This window comes from Lepisosteus oculatus, chromosome 14 (genome assembly GCF_040954835.1).
Source record: "Lepisosteus oculatus isolate fLepOcu1 chromosome 14, fLepOcu1.hap2, whole genome shotgun sequence".
Classification (NCBI taxonomy): Eukaryota; Metazoa; Chordata; class Actinopteri; order Semionotiformes; family Lepisosteidae; genus Lepisosteus; species Lepisosteus oculatus.
In genome coordinates this window covers 10,439,190-10,445,138 of record NC_090709.1, presented here as the reverse complement: position 1 = coordinate 10,445,138, position 5,949 = coordinate 10,439,190, and the positions used below count along the sequence as shown (strand labels likewise).

At 42.0% G+C, this 5,949-nt stretch overlaps 1 non-coding gene across 1 annotated transcript; it reads right to left on the bottom strand.

The window, feature by feature from the left end:
* Positions 1–3,264: 3,264 nt before the first annotated feature.
* Positions 3,265–3,357, bottom strand: trnar-ucu (transfer RNA arginine (anticodon UCU)). The gene is made up of 2 exons: positions 3,321–3,357; positions 3,265–3,300 (listed from the first exon to the last, which is right to left on the bottom strand). It is a non-coding gene; the product is annotated as a tRNA-Arg (tRNA).
* Positions 3,358–5,949: the final 2,592 nt, after the last annotated feature.

The following is a 5,949-nucleotide window of genomic DNA, read 5'->3' as shown; positions in this document are numbered from 1 at the left end:
GGAAGCATTTCTTCTGTCCTGAGAAGCAAGATTTGTATTTTATCTTTCAGAAGTTGTATGAATTTCTTGAAGTTCAGAAACAACTTGTTCCAGAAAAGAAATTAACACTTGCTTCAAAGTAAATCAAGATGTCGGTGTCTCTTGCTGTGTGTGCTCTTATCTGTCCATCTCTCTCTCCTCTTCTCTCTGGCAGTCTGTGCAGAGTATCTGAAGGGGATGTAACACCACTTGGAAAAGAAAAAAATTCTCAGGAAAATTCTCAGGCAGAATAAAAAATCATTATTCTCTTCTCAGTCAGATTCACAGCTCAGACTCACACTCAGACAGGATCTCAACTCCGTACTGCTCTCTATCCTCACAATCCAGAACCAGAAGATATTCAGACAATCAGTGCTGCTACATGAACAATATCAGACAGAACAGCCTGGACTCATGTCACATTTCCCCCTTTTATCTTTCCTCCCAGCCCTCTTAGAGACATAGAAGAGCTCCCGGTTCTCCTCTCTTTGAACTGGGCTCAGGGGTCACTGATCTGGCAGTTGTGGGCTCTGTTCCAGGTCGAAAGCAAGAAGGATCTATTAACGCTTTCCAGGACTTCCAGCCCTTCAGTATTACTTTCTTTACTGTATGTCAGCCTCCCAAAATGTTTATAAATGTTTTATGAGTGTGGAATTATCTTATTATTTATATACAGTATTTATGTAATAAACACCAGTAGTGACACTATGATCGGTATATTGATTATTTGTAGCCGATGGTCCGATGGTCGTGTCTACAATAGTGACCATTTGACCAGTCTGTAGCTCTGAGCAGTGGGACTCAGATCACACAGAAGACCTGTCTGTGTGATTCCATACCAGCCCTGGGATTCAGCTACTCTCACAAATGTCTCACAGACCGTCTTATAAATTTACAATTAGATGAAGTCATGTAACAGTTTTACAGATAATTTAAATAATCAGACAGCAGTTTTGGCAGTGGATACATCTCCACATGGGGGAAAGAAACTGAAATATATGTGCTCACTGTAAAGTAGGAAGAGGTGGTCAGACAAGCAAAACAACTTTGCAGATAATGTGAAGTGACATTGTTTTGTGTCAATCAGCTCACAGATTTCGCTTCATGTGCCTTAAGCTGTGCAATTTGTATGGTTGTTGAATGAGATTGATTTCTTCACAAGCCCAGTCAATTGCCAGGTGGAGAGCTTGCCGACACACACCTTCATGAAGACTCTTATTAAGATTTCATTGTCAAGTCGCCTCCTTTGCATACAATAGTAGCACCGACACTAAGAGAAAGGATGAGAAATAGCGTTTATCAAGCGATTGCAGTGTTTGTTTGACTGAGGATCCTTGTGTGCTGAACTGGCCTCTGGAGAAGTGTAGTGCAGTAAAGCAGAAGGTTTGTGTCACTCAAGATTGTTACAGAACAGAACAATACAATTACAATACTTTTATGAGAGTAAATATTACTGGTGCATCACAGTTCTTATAATGGTGAAAACAGGAGCACCTTCTCTACATTTTTGACTGAAGTATTTAAATGGAAAGAAATACTATCACTATGCAATTCATAAATGCAATTGACCTCCTCTAAATGTTCTAGTTTGATTAAACAATGTATGGAATTAGGTGACAATATCGGAATTCATTCAAATGCACAGGATTAATTTTCAGCAACAAAAAAAGTGCTCGGAAATATTTTACAAGAATGAAACCTTACATTCACCTAAATAAACATTCACCATCTACATTAGCAGAGAACAGTAGGACAGAAGGTTAGTGTCACTGGACACTGCGTCAGAGAGGCCGATCTCTTCTCCCTCATTATGCAGGCTTACCCACTCATGATGAACTGTCCTCCAGCGATACTCAGCTGCCATCATCGACTCAGACATGACGTTCATGTACATATTATACCTTAATATGGTACTGCGTTACAATAATTTGATCAAAACAACTGGTGAAAAAAAAGATAAAGACTTTGTCCAAAAAAGAAGCATTTATACCTTTCCTCTCCTACCAGCCATTACAAGTCACCTAGTTTTTAATTTAGAGGTGGATTAAAGCTCTAGTCTCTTTGGGGGTGTGAGTTGGAATCCCACTGCTGCCAAATATCTCCAACTATCTCAGTGTTAAGAAGCAAAAAACACACATTTGCTGCAGAAGTAACAGGAGAATTTGTGCCATTCAGCCTCATAGCATGATGTCATTTTCTCATGCTCATTTTTAGATGCTTGTGATCGAATCTATGATTCTTATGAGTGTGCCCTCCATAAAGGTAGCACAGATATAACGTGCCAAGTTTTCAGAGAATCGCATTAAATACAGGTCAGAAGAAGGCGACAAAGTGTCCGCTAGGCAGTTCAGCTATTTCAACGGTGTTCTCTGTTGTTTAGGTCCAGAATGACACCCGTTACAACCAGGAAACACACAGTGTCAGGCATCAAAAAGACTTCCCAAAACCCTGATCCTCTCCTTGATCCGGTGATGGCATCCAGACATTTCCTGCAACAAAGCCAGGATACGGTCTTCAACAACACGAGTGAAAGGCTAATTCCCAACCTTTGCAATCCTTTGCAAAGAAGGACCGCATGTGCTCAGTGTTAAATGCGCTGTTCATTATTATTATTAATAATAATAATCTATACATTATATAGTGCCTTTAAAGGTGGCTTTTCAAAGTGCTTTACAGAATGAAACCAATAAAGTTAAAAAATACACAAGATAAGCAGGATGAGAATACACAGTTAGAGGAGACAATAGATGGTGGTATTAAATACAGTAGGAACAGAGGGGTAAAGAATAGTTCATTAAAGGCTCTTCTAAAGAAGAGGGTTTTGAGTCTGGATTTGAAGGAGTTTAGAGAAGGTGACTCTCTGATATCCTTGGGAATAAAGATCCAGAGCTTTGGTGCAAAACAGGAGAAGGCCCTGTCACCCATAGAGTGTAGATGGACTGGGGGACAGATAGGAGACCAGAATTAGAAGAGCAAGGTTGTGAGGTGGGGAGTAGGGCGATAACCCAGACAGGTACTGTGGTGTCAAGCCATGGAGAGCCTTATAGGTGAGCATGAGGATTTTGAAGTTGACAGGAAGCCAGTGCAAGGAGTCCAGGACAGGAGTAATGTGATCACAGTCCAGTGCTAATTTCTTTCTTGTGGCTGCTGGTTCATTTTCAACTGTGGACTCTTAAGAAGTCCTTTATTTGACTTGATCAACACTAATCCCTAGAGGATTTTGAAAGGTTGAATCAAAATGATACATGACTCTGGTGGGACTCAAACCCACAACCTTTGAATGACTTCATTCTATCAAAGCCTAGAAGTCCAATGCGCTCTCCATTGCGCCACAGAGCCAACCAATACATCGTTATATAAAACAGCTACAGAAAGCTGTAACTCATGCTTCTCCCGTTGTCTTTAAATTAAGCTCCATAAATATTGACAATGAGTGGCCTGTTGTCTACAAATAGATACCACTGGGATTCACACCCAGGGTCTCCTGGTTTTTAGTGAGGCGGTTTAACCAGCTAAGCCATGTTGCCAAACCTGCTAAATGTTATCCACAACTTCAAACACCTGTGAGAAACGGGCAACTGCAGTGTTACGCCTGCTAGCTCAACAGATAATCCTTTTCGAAGTTTAAGGAGAGGATTTCTTTGTCAATTCAATTAAACATTTTAGAAATGCTGAACGATTGATGTGTTTCACGCGCAGAAATATTTTATCGTTACGTACTTTTTCTGTGCAGTTAGTTCTCCTTCAACTCCGCCCAACAACAGAGGTCGTTTTTAATACAGGAGTGTAGATTAAGCCGACTCAGGGACGCCAAATAATGTAGGGAAAACCGGTTCAGGGACGCCAAATATGTAATCATAGTGGCTCTCTGAAGGCACCAGTTCTGTAGGGTTTGGGCATTTACTGAGACAATTATTAATTGTAGCAGTAAATCACAAAGTTGATTCTTTTGATGGCTTTAGAATCCAACCATGCGACATAACTCAAACAACGCACACACACAGGTACTAATACACGAGGATACATTTATTAATACATAGAATATGCCTATAAACCTAACAGATCTTATCGAGAGGGTTATCAGAATACAAAAGGTATATATTCAATCAGTTACAAAGTGTTACACATATCAAGAGGACATACGTTCAGTATATCATTCATTTAGACCGTTTCATAAAGTGAACTTGGTTACAACTTCTACATTAGATACTCAAAACAAGTACATAACTCTTAGGAATTAAATTGATATCAACTGGTTGGGATAACAATTGAATTCTCGAGCTGTAATGCATTGAAGTTGAATACTCATCCAATCTCTGGGGATTCAGATCTCCTGCGGGCACAAACAAACAGTTGCAGGCTGTTGCTGTCCAATCCGCGCTCTCTGGCTCCGTGCCAGGCTGTGATGTGCGGCTTGCGACGGTGCGCTGCTGATGCTCATTGTTGGCTTTAACTAGCAAAGTTTGTGCACAGGAGAAAAGATGACTGTGGGTCCCAGCAAGTCAGGAAGAGGACCGGTTCGTTCCTGATGAAGAGCTAGTTCTGAATAGTGATTCAGCTGTCCACAGTTCCGACCTGTTCACGAAGCCTGCTGCTGGTTACTCTCTGGCAACCTCCACTCTAGACTCTTAGAACAAAGGAAAGTTCTGGCACTCGGACACACTGGCCGTTCCGTGGTTGTCCGGGCTGAGTCTCAGGATGGTCAGGAGGCGCGCTGCGAGAATGTCCTGCCCTTGGGAGCCTTCTGCTCCTGGGCCGTCCTGCCCTGGAATTCTCCTTTGAATTCCCTTTAGAACAGTCCACAGAATCCTCTCCAGAATCCCTTCTGAATCTGAATCTGAATCTGAATCTCCCAGGCTCTCTGTGTTGCCTGTTTTTACCTGGAGGAACTTCAGCTCATTGATTGGCTGAAAGTTCCATGGGCATCAGAGTCCCACGTGGGTTACTCGGCCCTACCAGTCCCTGATTGGTTGATCAAGGTGAGATATGAGTCGCTTAGTCCTGACACTTAGGAATGCAATCCAGATGTCCAACTCGCACTCCCTAGACAGATAGGCACCAATGGATGACCATTGATCATGATAGCCAGGCTTAGCTAAGTGCATCCCCCTTTGGGAGCTGTCCTTATCAAAAGAAAACATCTTGCATGAATGGTTTCTCTGTGGCTGCACCACAGAGATGAACAGAGAAATGGGGCCTCATTTGGGAAGCTCAGAAACCCTTAATTCTGCATTATTATTAAGCCTCGCCGCTACAGGAGTAAAGGCACATTGCACATCAGCAAAACATCCCGTACAGGTTTAGGGAGAGCGACATCAGTGATTGGAAGGTTGGAAGTTTCGGGTCACTTTTTTATTATAGATTCAAGCAGCCCTGAATACCTTTTCAAGAAACATTTCAGAATCCCAGTCACGTCCAGTATGATTGCTACACAGGTCTACAGTATACAATCAGAATACTGTTTGTGCATTATATAAAACACACCGCCCAAAGCATTTCTAAAACAGGAATTACATGTTTCTGAATGGCCCTCCTTTATAAATAAAATAAAAGGTCTGAAGCCTGCTCCAAAGAAGCACTATATTCAGAGCTGACAAAGATGTGATAGGAAACATCTCGGAAAACGAAGATGCAGTCATTTCCACGCGTCGCACAACAAGAGCTGAACCCACCCGACTTTCTCCAAAAGAGTAAGGTGTAAGGAGTGTGGCTGGGTGGTCTAAGTGCTGGGTTTGTGCTCCATTTTCTTCACTGGGTTAGGTTTGAATCTTGCCGCTGCTAAGTGTTGGTGGGTTAAGACCTTCCTTCTATTGCGACGTCAATGGGTAAAAGCTTTGCTTGGCAGTCTGTCGAGAGACTGAACTAGGTGTTTCAAGATAGTCTTTGTCAGCTTAACATCAAGGCATAAAAAAGCATCAGCAATGCTCTTTG